This window comes from Symphalangus syndactylus, chromosome 21 (genome assembly GCF_028878055.3).
Source record: "Symphalangus syndactylus isolate Jambi chromosome 21, NHGRI_mSymSyn1-v2.1_pri, whole genome shotgun sequence".
Lineage (NCBI taxonomy): Eukaryota > Metazoa > Chordata > Mammalia > Primates > Hylobatidae > Symphalangus > Symphalangus syndactylus.
The window spans coordinates 49,893,809-49,912,325 of record NC_072443.2 but is presented as its reverse complement, the minus strand read 5'-3'; positions in this window follow the sequence as shown (position 1 = coordinate 49,912,325).

The window sequence follows — 18,517 nt, the reverse complement described above, 5'->3', positions numbered from 1 at the left end:
TATAGTGCCTGGCACACAGGTGTTTATCAGGGAAACAATTCAATAAGAGCAAAGAAAAAACACTTCTTTCTCTGCTAGGAACACATATGCTGCATGAGTCAGAAGCAAGTATCAGAAGATGATGGATCTCATTACTTAGTGAGAGAAAAAAGGCCTCAAACCCATTGCACACGGGTAGGGAGGATGAAAAGAAACACCCACAGAGTTAAGCCACAACACTGGGAAAACTGATGGATTTGTGAACATGGGAGATGAACTTGACAAAGACTCCAGATGCACCAGGAATGGGATATGAATGGGAAGGATGGCCCTCCAGACAGCTAGCAGAGGACTTCCCATTTAGGGCAAAACACATGGTTGAAATTTACCAGCTAAGATCCCACAGGGGAGTGAAGAAGCCAGCTGGGGTTAGAGAGCACCCTCCTCTGAACTGAGGAAAATGAACATGAAAGCTCAGCAGCAGCCACAGCTGGGGCATTGTTACAGATCTCAGAGAAAAATGCCAACCCTCAGAAGCTTCCTGGCAGAAAATAAAAGTTACTTTCAAAGATGCAAGCTTCAGATTTACAGCCTCAGAGGGACCAGAACCCTCGGGGAAAAAGAACAAGACAGACAGATTTCGTGTTTCACAGGAGCAGAGGGGCAGGTTCCTGGCCGGCAGAGCACATCTAGCGTTTGCAGCAGGAGGCTGTGTCCTGCTAGCCGCGCCCTGACAAGAGGATTTCTGGTACAGCTGGCATTTTGCTCCTCTATTCTGCAGATGAGGAAACAGAGGCCCAGAGAGGTCCAGGCCTAGGAAGGCTGCACACCGGCCGGCCTCTGAGCAGGGGCCTAGGGCCGCCTCCACTCTGCTTCCTCTGCTTCCCAGGAGGCCACTGTCCCCCCGGGAGGCCCTTGATGCAGCTCCACTGCTGTGGCCACTCCCTCCTGCCTGTCACAACTCCTCCCGGCCCTGGGGCCCGGGCCTCCCCAGCCCCTGTCAGGCCATCCCATCTCCAGCCCCGCCTCTTCTGCTCAGTCAGACCACCTCTGGCCCCTGCTGGGGGAATGGTGGGGCTAAGGCACCTTCCTGAGCACATGGTGCCCAGGCCGTCCCTTGCCCCCCGCCACACCTGCGAGGCAGCCCTGTCATGGCCTCAACTCCCACAAGGTGAAAGGGAGACGTGGGGAGGCCCAGGGACCTGCAGGAGCCCACACCGCCAGAAGTGCAGTTGGGACTGCCCAAAGCCAGACTGGAGTGGACCTCTTGCCCCGCAGATGGCCCCTCCTGGATCCAGGGCCCAGCGTTCTCTTTTCTCTACAAACGTCCTCCCTCGGGGGGGGCAGGGTTTGTGCCATTCTCTCTGAAATGTGTGGCTCTTTTTTTTTCTTTTTGAGACAGAGTCTCCCTCTGTCGCCCAGGCTGGAGTGCAGTGGCACGATCTCACCTCAATGGCAATGGCGCCATTCTCCTGCCTCAACCTCTGGAGTAGCTGGGACGACAGGCGCCCGCCACCTTGCCCGGCTAATTTTTTGTATTTTTAGTAGATACGGGGTTTCACCGTGTTAGCCAGGATGGTCTCGATCTCCTGACCTCGTGATCCACTCGCCTCAGCCTCCCAAAGTGCTGGGATTACAGGCGTGAGCCACTGTGCCCGGCCAAAATGTGACTCTTTAAGGGCTTGGGCTTTGACTTTAGACTGCTTGGGTTTGAATCCTGGCTCTGTCGTCTTCTGGCTGTGTGGCCCAGGGTGAGTTACTCACCCTCTCTGTGCCTCCATATCCTTCTCTATAAAACAGGACAATGAGTGTGCCTGTTTTACAGGGCTGGGCAAGCATTAAATGAGTTACTACTCAGGAAGCACTTGGAACAGAGCTTGGCCTGGCTGAGCAGCCCATCCCAGGCAGGATCCTGTTAGATTTGCGCAGTGGCTGTCACCCGCCTCAGACACCCTTGCCCCAGTTACAGAAAGAGTCTCCAGCTGGTCTCTGGCTTCTGCCTTATCCTCCCCAACCCCACACCCAGATTCTGTTCTTGGTGGGCCAAGAGGGAGGGATCCTTGAAGACATGTTAGACCACATCATCTCTCTGCTCAAAACCCTCCAACGGCTCAAACGCACTCAGCGTTGCATCCCCAGCAGGCTCTCTGGCCTCACTGTCTCTTCACTCTCCCTGTGCCACTGCAGCCTCACAGGCCTCCTCCGCCTCGCAGTTACACCAGGCGTGCTGCCTCAGGACCCTCGTATGGCCTGTTTCCTCTCCCCTTACTCTACCTCCAAGACTTCGGTCACCTCAGTGAGGCCTGCTCTCACTGGCCTGCTCCACATTGTGGCCCATGGCTCTCGCCTGACACCCCCAGCACCGCCACTTGTCCATCTCTCCCTCTGACACTCCCTGTCACTTACTGCCTGAGTCTATTGCTTGCTTTCTGTCTTCCCCTCGCACAATACAAGCTTCCTGGGAGCAGAAGTCATTGTCCATGGTTTTCATGGACGTGGCCCAAATGCCCGACAAGAGCCGGCACATGACCGTGACTCTGCAAGAAGATTGACTGAATTGGGAATTTGAGAATTAGCTGAGTGTCTCCTGCAAATGCAGATTCCTGGGCCCCTGGCTCCACCTGTCTGGGAGTGAGACTCAAGACTGTCTTGTTAACCTTCCTGCCAATCTGCCAGTTGAATCTGATACAGTTACACATTCTCATGTCATCGCATGGAAAGAGTTGCTCTCCCCAGTGCAGAGACCACAGACCACATCTGACTTCTGAGGCTCTCTAGCCCTTCAAGTCTCTGAATTTTTCTGGCCTCTCCAACAGTGGCAAAATGCCCAGTGCTGTATGAGAAGCATTTGCTTTTGCAAGAAGTGGCCAGAGGCATGGAACAAGTCCCAGCCAGGACTGGGACCAGATAAAGGCCCATTTCCAGGTGGCTGAAGAGGTCAAGGCCTTGAGGAACGAGGATGGCCTGCAGGCTGGTGAGGGGAGGTGGCCAATGACTCCCAGGCAGGATGATCCACAGGCCTGGGCAGGTCCAGAGAATAGCTGGTGACCCCGAGCAGAGTAGGGGGCCTGGCTCACAGGGGTGACCACCCCACAGGAGGAAGCAGAGCTGGTGCAGAGCTGCTGGCACATCCTGGCACTACGGGAAGAAAGGGGCTAGAGGTTCAGCATGATTCTGCCCCTGTGGTGCTCACATCAGGACTCAGCACTGTAGGATGACGCGTTGAGCCAGGGGAGGCAGAAGCCAGAGGGAGAGGGAGAGATTGCAGGTCAGGGGCGCTAAGTAGGGGGAGTGGGTGCAGGGGGCTGGGTGCAGATGTCGAAGAGAAGCCAAGACCCCTGCTCACAAACACAGCAACCTCTCAAGGCACTAAAAGGTTGTAACCTGAATTCAGAAACTTATTCTCTGTCCCAATCCTGAAAGGAGAGTGGACACCACTTCTCTTGTACCTGCAATGAGCTCTGCTCTGCTCTTTCCTTTCCTTTTGTATTTTATTCTTGTCTTTGTTGATTTTCTTGACAGTGCTGACTACACTTTCCTAAATGGACAGCTGGAAACAGCCCTGACCTGGCCAGTGACATGTAGGGACTGTGTGAGGTCCAGGCCCGGCCCCTTCCCAGAAGCCTTTCCTTGAGCAGGCAGGGCAGGGAGAGAGGAGTGTCCAGGTCTTCCTCCTCCCTGCAGGATCTGGCTGGTGGCCTAACCCCATGGGCCACCCTGGGCTGGGCTCTGCCTTTGAGTTTTTCCTTTGGCTTTAGAATATTCGAGCACAACTTCCCCACTCTTTTGGTAACACACCCAGGAGGCCCTGGCATGGATGGAGCAGCTGGGAAAATATTCCAGCCTGGGCAAAGGACACTGCCTGAAACCCCCAGATGCCCCTGACTCCCAGCAACTGCAGTTGCTGGCCCTCCTTGGTGACCTCTGGGCTTCTCATGGCCAGTAACAGAGAGGACACCTCTGTCCCATCCCTCTGCGGCACCTGCGCCCTCCCATGGTTAGATACCGTGAATGTCTCTCACCCTCGGGTCTGTGCTGGAACCCGCTGGCTCCAGGCCTGTCTGCCTGAGACCTGGTCTCTCTCCACTCCACCCTGCCTCTCTCCAGCACAGTTTAGCACCTTCTGCTTTTCAGAGTTACCAAAGAAAGGCAAAACAAAACCTATTTCTCAACCATGTCCAATGCACCTAGTTCTGAGGCTCTGTCTCCAAAATATGTTCTCAAGGCCATTTGCATCTCCACGGCCACCACTGGGGTAGAGCGCCCCCACTCCCTCGACTCCCATCTGTCTCCTGTACTGCTCAGCTCCCTGTGCTGCCCTGTCCTGGACCCCACAGTGTCCTGAGGCTGACCTCTAGGACAGGACACACCGACTTCTGGTTTGGTTTATCAATAGGAGGCACCAGCACACTGGGGTAGAGGCAGCAGAGAGAGCTCAGGGCACCTGGCTGCCTCCTCCTCTACCTGGGTGAGGTTCCAGCAGTGCCTGTCGGGTGCCTCCTATGCGTCCACCTACCTGCCCTGCCCACATCTCCTCCAGGCCTCTGGGTGGGGTGGGAGCCTCCACTTCTGGGAGCTGCACCCTCTAACCTGCCTGCCTCTGTCACAAGCCCTAGCATGACATTTATTCTGTTCGGCCTGCTTGAGTATGCTGGTTTCTCCTGGGGGGCACTGACTGATATATCCCAACAGCCCTTGTTTTATTTTAAATTGTGGTAAAATATACATCACATAAAATTACTGTCCTCATCATTTTTGAGTGTACAGTTCAGTACATTAAGCATATTCACATTGTTATGCAACCATTACCACCATCCATCCACAGAATTTTTCATCTTTTAAAACTAAAACTCTGTCCCATTAAACACAGACTCCCCCAAAGCTTGGTGACCACCATTCCACTCTCCATCTCTGTGAACCTGACTGCTCTAGGGACCTCGTATAAGAGGAATCACACAGGACTTGTCTTTCCATGCCTGGCTTGTTTCGCTTAGCACCATGTCCTCAAGGTTCATCTGTGCTGTGCATATGACAGATCTCCTTCCTCTCTAAGGCTGGTCACGTGCCATTATGTGGATAGAGCACATTTGGCTTCTTCACCCGTCGATGGACACTCGGGTGCTTCCAGCTTTTGGCTACTGTGAGCCACACCATGATGTGCGTGGGTGTGCTCAGCTGCGCTTTTGCACATGGCAGCAAAGGAATCTTTAAAAAAACTGAAGTCAGATCAAGTCTCTCTCTTGCTTAAACACGTCAGCATATTCCCGTTGCTCTGAGAATACCAACAAAAATCTTTATTACGGTCTACAACAGTGTTTTTGAGTTGCCAGTTGCAGCCCCTCTGTGGGTCAGGATGGTTAGCTGCATGGCTGCACCCTTGCTTCATGGAAGGAGGGCAGAGCTACATGGAAGGGAGCAAGAAGCTGTGCACCCAGGGCTCACACCACCGCAGGACCCAGCGAGCATGATCACACCGCAGGACCCGGTGTGATGCTTGCATTGCTGGAAGACACGAGCAGGTTGAGCCGGGTGATTGCTCACTGTGGGGCGTGTCCTGCTTGTTGTGACCCAGGCCCTCCTCACAGCTTCCACAGCTCCCACTCATCTCCCACATCTGCTGCTCTCAGCCTCAGCGTCCTGCAGAGCCACCAGTGTGCTGGCACTTCCCCGCCCCCCGCCCATGCCTCTGCATGGCTCACCCTTCCCCGGTTCCTCTCAAGACAGCTCCTTCTCAGCTCCAGCAGGACCTCTGTGGAGAGGCCCTCCCCACGCAGCCCACCTGAAGCAGCTTCCCTTTGCCTCCGTGCTTGTCTGGTTGGAATGTTCATGAGGACAAAGACCGTGCTGTGCTCCCTGCCCTTGGGCTGGGTCCAGGCCGGGCTGGCACGCCGTGGGCCTCCACAAAGAGCTGTCCTAGCACTTAGCACCACTGGGACTTCTCCAGTCTCTGCATGGAGCCCCTGTATATCCCTCACTGGAATACAAGCTCCCAGAAGGTAGGTCCCACCTCTGTGGCGAATGCTGTGTCCCCAGAACAGTACCAGGCACATAGTAGGTACTCAATAAATGCCTGTTGGGTGAATAAGTGTATGAACTGCATCTGTAGCCAGGAACAGGGGGATGTCAGGGAAGAGCTCTGGGCTCTGGGCTGGGGGCTGGAATCCAGGAGCGGGTATGGGTGGGGGCAGCTGAGGGTCCCTGGGTCTCAGGCTTGCAGGCTGCTTGCCTGCCCTCTGCTCTGGTGTGCCTGGCCCAGCTCCTAAGTCTCCCTAGGCAGCCCTGACAGCTTGCAGGGTCCACCAAGGCTCCCACCTGACAGTTGCGGCTTGGCTGCCCCCGAAGCAGAAAGTGTAGACGCTGTGAGAGCCTGGCCCTGCCTCTATGCCCTGTAGCTATGTCACTGAAGTCCCTGTGCTCTTGGCTTCTCTCAGCTTCTTCCCTAGAACTCAAGCAGCAAAGCCTCCTGTGAGGACTGAAGGAGGCAGTGGCTTTGTAATCGACTGTGTGCAATTTGATATCACCAATAATGAATTGTCTCCAGGTGCAGGGAGAGCAGGTACTCACTGACCTGGCTCTTGGGAAGGCATAGAGCCCCCCATCCCATGGTGGCTCCTCCATTACTAGGGACAACAGTGGTGCCTGGAATCCCAGCCATAGGACCTCCACACCTGGTATGTTCCCCTGGGTCCTCCTGTAAACAGTAAAGGTCTCCGGGCAGGCCTGTGCAGGGAGGCTCAGCCTTGCGGGGGCGGACGGTCTTTCTCTTCTTGCAGGTGGGGACAGTGTAAAGGTCTCACACATTGTGGGGAAGGGGCTGAGGGAGGACAGGCAACTGGGGTTGGCCTGGCCATGGCTTTAGACACATCTGAGATCTGACCTCGGCACAGGCCCATCAGAATAAATTAAAGCTGCTTGAAAGAGGCGGATGATAACATTAAACCATGACAGTCCCAGAAGTCATGTGAACATGACTATGTGACATCAGTGAAAATGTGACTAGATACACACACAGTCTTGAAGCAGATGGATTCTAAATAGATCACCAAAGGCAGAATCCGTAATTATATTTGGAAATACAACAAATTCTGCAACTCCAAGATGATTGCTGGCCACAGATCCAGGCAGAGTGTGAGGGTCCTTCCCATGCAAGCAGATCATGCACCTCAGCAAGGAAATGGGCAAGACTCCTCTAGGAAGCACAGGCCGGAACAGGCCCTGTAAAAGGAAGGCCCATCTGCCTGTCCAATATTTCAATAGTATCAACTACCTTCAACTTCATCAAGTATCACAGAGATGCAAATGAATACAATGACACTTTTTAACCTGTCATACTGACAAAAATTGACAGAAAAAAGTGTCACTTTTTACAAAGTGAGGCCACCCAGTGGTGACAATGACCATGAGGACAGGGAACTACTGATGGAGGGGTCTGCATGAATGTAAGGTTTAGAGGGCAACAGGGTCACGAATATCACCCCTAGAATATTTGATGCTCAAATCCCACTTTCAAATTCTCTTTAAGAGATAGTAGGATCAATATACAAAGACATATGCCCTGGGCCAATTACTGCAGTTTTGCATATGAGAGTAAAAAATTGGAAATAATATACATGTTCTTCAAGCATGGATTGGCTAAATCAATTATGAAGCATCTACCTCTATGGATCACTAGGCAACCTTTAAAAGTGATTGATATTAATGTATCATTATTGCCACAGAAAAAATTATAGAAATGGTCTAACAATATATTATCCTGTTTTTAAAAGGCTTTGGAAGCAACCCAAGTGTCCTTCAATGAGTGAATGGATAAACAAAATGTGGCCTGTCCACACAGTGGCATATGATTCAGCTTTAACAAGGAAAGAAATTCTGACACATGCTACAACATGAGTGAACCTTGTGAACATTACCCTAAGTGAAATTAACCAGATACAAAAGGACAAATACTAAATGATTCCCCTTATATGAGGTATCTAGAGCAGTCAAATTCATAGAGACAGAAATTACAATGGTGGTTGCCAGGGGCTAGCGGGAGGGGGAATGGGGACTGGTTTAATGGGGACAGAGTTTCAGTTTTGCAAGATGAAAAGGTTCTGGAGACTGGTTGTGCAACAATGTGAATATAATTAACCCTACTGTACACTTAGAAATGGTTAAGATGGTAAATTTTTTCATGTGTCTTTAACCATAATTTTTTTTTTTTTTTTTTGAGACGGAGTCTCGCTCTGTTGCCCAGGCTGGAGTGCAATGGAGCGATCTCGGCTCACTGCGAGCTCCGCCTCCCAGGTTCACACCATTCTCCTGCCTCAGCCTCCCCAGCAGCTGAGACTACAGGCCCCCACCACCACGTCTGGCTAATTTTTTGTATTTTTTTTAGTAGAGACGGGGTTTCACTGTGTTAGCCAGGATGGTCTTGATCTCCTCACCTCGTGATCCTCCCGCCTCAGCCTCCCAAAGTGCTGGGATTACAGGCGTGAGCCACCATGCCGGGCCTTTAACTATAATTTTTTAAAAAGCTTCCAAAGCAGTATGTATCATGTGTTCCCATTTTTGTAATATAGCAAGAAAATATTAATAATAATGTGGTTATCAATAATTGTTTTCTTCTTTTACTTGTCTGTATATTCCGATAGTATGGTCAGTGAGAAAATTTATAGAAAAACTACTGCAAAATAATGACTAAGTTGCACAATCAAAACAAACATAAAGCAAACCATATTTTTTTCTGGTTATAAAAGTAATACATGTTCATTGTAAAAAATCTGAAAAAGTAAAATATATAATGCTAAAAAGAAAGAGCACTTGTCATCCCACTATTCAACATAAATACTTGAAAAATCATTAACTTAAATATTTCTATATTGATTTCTTTCTAATTTTTTTCTATGAATAAATTTTCCTTGCATAATCATATCTAGAATAATTCCTATATAGAGTTTTAACTTTCATCAAGTAGTCTCAAAAACCTGATTTAAATAGAGAAATGATATTCCATTGCATGCATGAGACATAGTTTATGACCAGTTTTCCTTTTGTTGGTCATTAACTATTTTCCATTTTTTCTCAATGGCAAGTCATGTTGGAAAGGACAAGTTTGTGCATAAATCTGGCTGTAAATCTGAATTTCTTTGAATCAGTTTCTGAACATAGACTTACCGGCTCAGGGCTCTAGTGCAAGGTTGTTTTCTGGCAATGTACCTATTTAACCTCTTCCCAACAGTGTTATAATTCTAGAATATCCCTGTCAATTGGATGAAAATAGTATCTTGTTTGCATTTGTGTTTCTTTGATCAATGGTGTGGTTGAACATTTCTCAGTGTAAGGACTGGCCGTTGGCATGCTCTGCCTTCAATCTACTCGGGCTGGTGTTGTCCTGACTGTGTGGAAGTGTCTGGTATAGGGCTGGGTGGGTGGTGCCATCTCATTGCCCTCTGAGGCCCCTCCTTGTGTGTGAAGCTTCCCCTTCATGTGCTGAGCCGTGGCCCACCCTTGGTTCCTTTTGGGAAGCTGGGAGCTGAGTGACAGCTGGTGACCCCAGTCTGCTGGTCTTATGGAACGGGCACCTTGGGGTAAGGGGATGGGAACTTCAGGCCCAAGGTTGGCCTGAAAAACATGTGTTAAACTTTGAGGACTTTAACCAGGCAGGAGTGACTCATTAACTCCCTGTCACCCATCAATGCCCGCCAGCCAGATTCAGCTGGGGAGGGCAGGCTGGGGCTGGGGAGGTGATTTGGACCTGTCTTCCCTTCTGAATGGGAACTCAATTCCTTTCCAGTGGACACTGAAGCCTTGGCTGTGGAATATTCTCTTATGATTTCCATCTGTCGTTTTTATTTGGCTCCTTGGGTGTGTCCATTCTGCTCTTCAGTCTTTGGATTGAGTTTTCATGGATATCATCAAGCATTACATTTCCAGGAATCATCTCTCATTTTCTGAGTGCTCCTTTTTCATGAAGGCTGGTTCTTGTTTTATGGGTTCACCGTGCCCATGGCAATAGCAATAGTGCCTACCTCACGGGAGATTATATGTTAGGTGAGGTGGAAGTTGTAGAGTACTCAGAACAGTGCCCGGCCTTCAGTAATTGCTCGAATGTTGGCTCTGAGCTGTGTGCCTGGGATACAGGAAGCACTCAGTAAAATTACCTATTGTACTATCTGGCGGTCCACAGATGTTTTTCTAAGAAAGCTTGGAAGTTCCAGGGCTAGGTCAATGGTCTGCCCCCTTCCTCATGCCACAGCCCAGGGAGCCCTAGCAGCCCAAACCATCTGTCCTTCCCCAAGGCATTGTCCCATCTGCCCCCAAAGAGCTGTAAGTTAAGAGTCCTCCACTCAAGACCCCCAGGGGCTGTTTTGGCTGAACTCTTGGTGCAGAGGAGAAAGCAGAGACCGGTGGAGGGTGGTGACTTGCTCAGATCTCTGCAGCCAGTTAGAGCAGGGCTTACCCTACAGGTCTCCAGGCTCCCAACCTGCTGGCAGGGAGACATCACACCCTGGGCTGATGATGACTCCTTCTGCCAGATTCCCTTATAGAGCAGCTCTGTGCCCTCCCATCCTTCTTCCTCTCCCCAGGGCTGGAGCCCGTGTGTGTGGTTGAGTCATCTTGGGCCACGCGAGTGAGGGCTGTGACTGAGCAATGGCAGAGCCACAAAGTGGGAGGAGCCTGGGCCCCCACACTGGGTCACCATCCCCATCCCTGACACTCAGCAGGTGGGAGGCCAGAGGCAGAGAGACAGTCTCCTGTTTAAGACACTGCTTTTTTGTGTCTCTGTGCCAGTGTGGGGACTGTGTCCTGGCTCCTCACAGTGGCTGGCCTGTACCTACCTAGCCACTGGTCACTGTTGGGACCTCCAGGACCCTGACCCTACGTTCCTCACTTCTAAGCCAGGGGGCAGCAGGCTCCTACAGTCATGCAGGTGCAAGGACAATAAGGACCCTGTGGCAGCCAACACGGGTACAGGTGAGTGCCAGGCAGCACTGCCCTCTGTGTGCCTCAGCTGTGTCCTGCCCCAGCTCTTCCTGCAGGCTCCCACTTCCCACCTTGTAAGGGGTTCCTCTCTACATCCTCCCCCTTCCTGGGGTCTTAAAGCCTTCTCTATAGAGGAGGTAGCAGATTCTCCCAAATGCCCACTACCTTGTCATTTTCCGGATTGGGAGTAGTTTTTGCTGCCATCAAACAGCAGGGCCTGGCTGGTCAGCACTCACAGTGCCGGCAGAGCTTTAGGCCGCCTTGCAAAGCCCAGCACCTCATTCACACCAGCCTGGGTGGGGGTGTCCTGGACCCTGCCATGGGGCTCAGTCACAGCTCAGGGAAACTGGGACATGGCCAACACGGTTCTGAGAGGCATGTGTTCGGCGCAGCCCTGGGGCTTTGCTGATCTCTGAGCAGCATGTCCTCATCTACAGAGCAGGGAGCAGACTGCAGCCTCTCAGCACATGCTGAGGGCTCAGGAGGCCTCTGCAAAGGGCTTTGTTAGCTGTGAAGTGTACTGCGCATGCTACCACTAACCAAAGAGCTGGAGAAGCCTCCAAGGAAGGTTGCCCCAGATAGGGTGATTTGCGGTGAGGATGGGGCAATTAAAGGCAGAGGCAAAGATGTGAGGCCAAGGCTTTGGGAAGCTCTGACAGACCAAAGGCCCTCCCCAGGCTGAGGGTGTCAGTGGTGGAAGGAATTCCTATGCCACTTACTGCCATCTCCATCCTGAGCTGGCTCCACCAGGGTGGTCTGGACGCTGCCTCCTTCCCAAACCTCTGCCTCTCTTGGAAGACCAGCCTGAATCACAGCCCCAGACCTTGAGTCCCACCCACAGGGACCCACTCCTCCACTGCCTGGGATCCTCCTCAGAGGCCCAGCCCTGAACCAGCGTGGCTGCAAGCGAGGAAATCTGGGTGTGAATTCTGCTCTGCTGAGGACCCAGCACTGCTTTGGGTGAGCTGCTCCGCCCTCTGCTTCCTCCTCTGCAGGCAGAGGTGGGGCGGGCTGCATGCTCACCAGTGTCCCCCTGTGCCCTTCTGGTAACAATGACAACACTCTGGTTTTGTGCTGGGGACTTCCCTCTCCACTCTCTGTTCATGAGATTCAGCAAGGTCAAATCTTCTCCCTTTCCAGGGGTGGCCCGGGCCTGGCTGTCAGTGGCCCACCTGCCCCTGGCCACAGCAAGTGGGTCAGAGATGAGTATGTGACACTAGCAGGACCAGCCAGTAGCCGGCCAGGGCCCCTGCTGGGCCCATCAGCATCAAGCAGTGCAGCCTGGAGCTGCTGAGACAGGCCCATGTGGAGGGAAGTGAGACCAAGAAGCCAAGGATCAGGGTCCCCCCAGCAGCAGAGGCCCTGGCGTCAGCTGGGCCTGGAGCCCACATCGGAGGCTCTGCTTACTCCAGCCTATCAACTCCATTTCCCCTTAGACAAATGTGGGTTGGACTGGTTTCAACTGAAGTGTGCTTGAGCCAGGGATGGTTGTCTCTGAGGCTAGGACTGGAGAGTGGCCTTAGAATAGGAGCCGCAGCGAACAGGATTCTTGAAGGAGCACGAGGGAGGCTCAGGCCAGAAGGAGGAAGGCTGGCCAGCGGCTAGGAGGTGCCCGAGAGCGGCACACCCAAACACACATCTGCTGTGCATCTGATCTGGACTGGACGCTCAGACAGCATGTCTGTGCTGGGGACCTGGCCTTGTGCTGGTGGCAGGGGGTCTGCAGATGATGCAGGCCTGGTTCCCACTGCCATGGTGCTCATGGTCTAGGGGAGGGAGAAGCATGTGCCCAGCACACTTCATGGCTCACTCGGAGCTCAGTGGATTCCTAGGAATGGAGGGCCCTGCGGCAGGCCGCTGCTTGGGAGGGCTGCTAGAACTTACAGGTGGCCAAGGTGGGAAGCGCCTGGGCCACGGGACTCTGAGGAAGCTCCACTGGACCTGTGGACAACAGCGCTCGAGTGGATGAAGCACCAGTGAGGTGGCCTCAGAGCATGGGGGACTGGGAAATGAGAATGGAAGAAAAAAACGAAAAAAAAGTAATATAAAATTTTTCAGAGCTAAATAAAAGCATGAAGTCTTCTTCACATGCTGACCAAATAGAAGAAGAATGAATAAATGAAGCAAACACCAGGTAAGTCACCATAAAATTTCAGATAATCAAGGATAAAGAGAAGACCCCAAAAGCTTCTTAGAGAAAAAAAACAGGTAGCCTCTGTCTTAGTCCACTGAGGCTGCGATAAGAAAAATACCATAAACTAGGTAGTTTATAAACAACAGAAATGTATTTCTGTCAGTTCTGGAGTCCAGGAAGTCCAAGATCAAGGAGCAGGCAAATTCAGCCTAGTGAGGGCTCACCCTCAGGCTCATAGATGATGCCTGCCATAGATGGATGTTTGACCCTCCCAAGCTCGTGTGGAAATGGGAAGTGGAGCCTGGTGGGACGTGTCTGGGTCAAGGAGGTGGATTCCTTGTGAATAGATTAGTGCCCTCCTGGGAGAAAGGGGGTGAATTCTCACACTGTGAGCTCCCTAGAGACCTGGTTGTTAAAAAGAGCCTGGCACCTCCCCCTAACCTCGCTTTCTCTCTCACTGTGTGACCTCTGCACATAATGATTCTCCTTCATCTCCACCATAAGTGGAAGCTTTCTGAGCCCTCACCAGGAGCAAATGCTGGTGCCATGCTTCCTGTACAGCCTGCAGAACTGTGGGCCAAACACACCTCTTTTCTTTATCATTTACCCAGTCTCCAGTATTCCTTTATAGCAATGCAAATGGGCTAAGACAGCGTCTTCTCGCTGTGTCCTCACATGGTGGGAGGGAGGAGGGTTTCTCTGGGGCCTCCTTTATAAGGGCATGAATCTGCTCAGGAGGGCTCTACCATGTGACCTCATCACCTCCCAAAGGTCCTACTTTCTAATACCATCACCTTGGGGGTTAGGATTTCAACATGTGAGTTTTGGGGGGACACAAATATTCAGACCATAGCACCTACAAAGGAATAAAATTCCAGTTGGTATCAAACATCTCATAGCAACACTGGATGCCAGATGACAGTGGAGCAATACCTTCAAGTTCTGAGCAGAAATCATTTTGCATCTAGAATTCCATAACTATCAATAAAGTATGACAGCAAATTAAAGATGTTTTTAGACATGGAAAGTCTCAGAAAGGTTATCTTCCAAGCACCTTTACCGAAAAAAATTACTTGATGATGTACTCCAAATAAAATAAGAAAGAAACTCAATCATAATCATAATCAATTATAACCACAAAAATAGTGGTATTATGAAAGGAAATCTGAGGGTGGATTTTCAAAAGGTTTAGAAAACCCCAGGTCAAATTAGAAAAGAAATGTGATTTGCATCTTGAAGTATGACAAAGAGACTGAATAGCAGCAATACTAATGCATGCTGGTCCAGTCCCAGCAGGGCACATGGACACTGCCACAGGGTGATCAAGGGGCCTTGAATGCAGGAGAGATTTACAGATACATGGGCAAGGTGAGGGGTTAAGGGACTTAAGGGTTTGGGGAAGGGTTACCTAAACCTGAAGAGATCTCTAGGAGAGGCTGCCTGATAGAGCCATGGCCATGGGTAGAGGGACACAGCCAGTAATGGTGACACACAGGGGGCCAGCAAGGGGAACACATTGAACCTCACATCCTGCCCATACTCCAGTAGCTTGTCAGTGCCTCCCATGGGCCAAACTCATTCAGACACCAAAGCTACCTGTTCACAGTCTATGCAGCCGTGCCTCTGGAGGCACAGACACTATTTGGCATGCAGGGTGGGGCCATACACTTCTTGTACAGACACAAAAGACACAGGCATATTTTTTTAATTAATTAATTAATTTATTTATTTATTTCTTTATTGAGACAGGGTCTTGTTCTGTTGCCCAGGCTAGAGTGCAGTAGTGTAATCTTGGCTCACTGCAGCCTCCACCTCCTAGGCTCAAGCAATTTTCCCACCTCAGCCTCCCAAGTAGCTGGGACTAACTACAGGCACACACCACCATGCCTGGCTAATTTTTGTATATTTGTAGAGATGGGTGAAACTGCCCTGTTGCCTAGACTGGTCTGGAATTCCTGGACTCAAGCAATCCGCCCGCCTCGACCTCCCAAAGTCCTAGTATTATAAGCGTGAGTCACTGCACCCAGCCCAAGAACATTACTTAGAACAACAACAACAACAACAAACAGAAATGGTAGGTGGCACTGGGGCTGAGCAGAATTTTACTTTTCATTTCATGCCTTTCTGTAGTGCTTGAACTTTAAAAGCGTGTGCAGGTGTTATTTTTAAAAGAATTACTCAAATGAATGGCCTGAACACCAGTCTGGGAGGCTTGAAATGGAACCAACAGGGGACAGAGAATCCCATGGCTTTCATCCTTTTGACAAGGTGGCCACTGTTTCCCTGGCTTCTAGCTTTTCCCGGGCTCGGTACACCCTTCCAAGAGAGAACCTGGAGTAGTGGCCACTCCCATTCCCTAGAGCTAACCTGCCCTGCTCTGTGGTCTCTTCCTGCTCCTCGGTGCCACTCCTTGCTGCTCCCAATGCGTCTCCTCAGGGTGGAATCCATAGCCCCCTTCACACTTGTCCTTATCACCTGCACCACTGTCATCCTGCTGGGCCCCCTACACTGCACTGGGATCTCAGGAGGCCCTGGCAGTGTGAGTGGCATCTCATCTCCACAGCAATGCTCGGCACTGGCAGGACGGCTGTCCAGGAGCAGTGAATACATATCAGAAGGAATGGTAACAGCCTGTACTGAATCTCTGTACTTTCCAATGCCTTTTCCCATCTCTTACTTTGGTTATCTTCAACCTTTTGAGGTAAGTAGGATAGGGGTCTGAGCACCCATTTTATAGATGAGGAGACTGAGGCTCCGAGAGACAAACTGATTTGCCCAAGGCCACTCAGCAGTGAGGGACTCTGTAAAAGAACCAGAGTCCAGGCTGTCACGCACGTACAGCCCCACTAGGCTGGAGTTCAGGCTGCCTGCCTGCCTGGAAATCTGTCAGGTGTCAGAGAGACCACAACTCATGGCAGAGACGGGGATGAGGGGAAGCTGAGGAGCCTTCTGACCCCAGCACCACACTGATGTGTCCATGGACCAGGGGAAGCTGGAGCTCTCACCCCACCTCAGCCCCTGCTGCTTCTGGATCCTCCGGGCAGGAGTATACCTGGGGCTTTGCCAATGCTCAGAGCCAGGGGCAGAGGCTCTCAGGACTCAGCCCTTCTCTGTGTCTTCTTGGACCACGAGGTCCCCAGGTCCCTGGGCCGATGTTCCTCAGAGCTAGGTGTGCTCAGGGCTGGGGGGCTGGGGGTGGGGACAACACTGGTCATGAGAGAGGGGTGGGCCCTCATCTGAGTCACCTGGTGTCAGGACAGACCTGACCTCTTGTCTACACAGCACCAGGGGTCTGCTTGGTGGGGAAAGGGTCCAGCCCAGCCTGAGGAACCTCCTGCAGCATGTTTTTCCTGGCCCCTGGGCACCAGTAGCCCTTCTGCCTGCCTATTCCCTAGCCTCCAGCTCGAAACCACTTCCTGAGCCCAGAATGGATAGGGTCTCTTCAGCACCCCAGCCCTTAGAGGAAGAGGTGGTGAGAAGGTAAGGGACTCTGGCCAGAGACCCTTGAAGCATGGCTGGGGACAGGGGCGCTGAGAGTAAGGGGAATTGTTGCTTCCCACCTGGGAAGGGTGAGGAGAAGTCAGTCACTGTGGGAGGTCACAGGGCTTGATGGCCACAGTGGGCCCTTTGTGCACAGACCGTTGAGCCACTGAATAGGGCCCTCAAAATGCTTCCTGGCAGAGGGCAGGCTGGGCTCAGACCCCCAGGCAGGCGTGAGCTAGTGGGGAGGCTGGAAGTCTCAGGTATGTGTGTGGAACAGGGGATGAGGACAAGATTCGTGGCTATAGCACTGTGGAAGAGCGCACCAGACCTTGAAGAGCTTCTCCAAAGATCCCATATCCATTGGCAACTTTACCAGGGCAAGAAGAAAATCTCATTTCCTCAACATGTTTCAGAAGTGTTCTAGGTTCTGGGGATACAGGAGTGAATAAAAATATACAAGTCCATGCTCTTAAGGAGCTTGTCTGCTGGTGAGAGAGACAGGCAAGAAACAAATCAATAAATAATATAAAGATCAGGATCATAAAACAAAATAAACAGAGGCCAGGAAACTGAGGGCAGCAGATGTGCTGTTTTAGATGGGATGGGTGAGGAAGGTGTCTGGGATAAGGTGGCATCTGAGCAGAGACCTGAGTATGCGATGGAGCAATCCATGCAGCTGTTTAGGGGGAAACAAGATATAATAGAAGAACATTTCCCTGAACTGAAGAAAGACTTGAGTTTCCAGGTTAAAAGGATACACCAAGCATAGGGTAGTAACAATGAAAACAGAAGGAGGCTAGAGTCAGACATATCCTGGTAAAATGTGTGAAACTCAAGCATGGAGCAAAGATCACTCCAAAAAGGCACCAGGCCCAAATGGTTTTATAGGCAAGGTCATACAATATTTAACCAATATAATTTATATCCTTCCAAGGCCTTTTCTATACTTGATTATGTAGAAGTAGGGAAGGAATTGCTTTGGAGGAAAAGAAACTTAGAGGTTTTTCACTGCTATGAAGATAAATCTTTACTTTTTTTGGTTATCTGTTTTGAAGAGCACCACCTGGCTTTGTTCTCTCCTTTCTGCCAAAGAATCTCAATGATAGATTCTCCCCACTATATTGAGGGAGCTTTTCTCCTTAGATATGGTTTGGGGTAAATGCTGTATCTAGCTGTAGGGCATTAAAGATTGTGGTGAAAACCTGGGCTTTACTTACTCTGAGTGACTTGGGAGCTGCTGGAAGCTTCTGAACCCAGAAGAGACCTGATCTGACTCAGGTTTTAACAGGACCATCTTGGCTGTTCTCCAGTTTCTGGCCAGTGGGGCCTCCTCCCTGTGTGCTGAAGCTGCTAACGATGTGTCTTTGCTTCCAAGCTTTTTCTGACCTTTTGCTGCAGCTTTCACCAAGAAGATGGGAGGCACTAGGCTGAGAGTATGTGAGGAGTGAAGACCAAGGGCGGGCAGGGCAGATGGAGAAGTGCTGTGGCCATGCCTGATCCTGACCTGCACTGAGACAAAATGAGGAATACAGGCCTCTATCTCTTCTCTTATGAAAATAGGCAAATTCCACTGTTCTGCCCAGGCTAGCCAGGGCTGCTGTAATGCCAGAGTGGTCATTCCAACTTCTGTGAACTAGAAAGCCTCTCACCATCCTCAACACAAATCTCCTGAAAGCCCTCTGGCCACGCATTGGTTTGGCTCCTAGTGGCAGCAGCAGCTGAATCCCTGGCACTGACCTGGTGCACAGTGTGTCCCCAGATCCCTGGTCAAGCAAGCCCAGACCTATAACATTCCAGAGAGCCTGGAAAGGGTATGGTTAAAAATTCCTGTTCTAGTAATGTCTTCCAGAAGAAGCAGGAGAAAATGCTCCCCACCTCCCAGTGCCAGGAGGGGAGAGGAAGGAAGCTCAGTAGGACAGCTCTGCACAGGTGGCCTGGGGGTGTCTGCAAGATGAC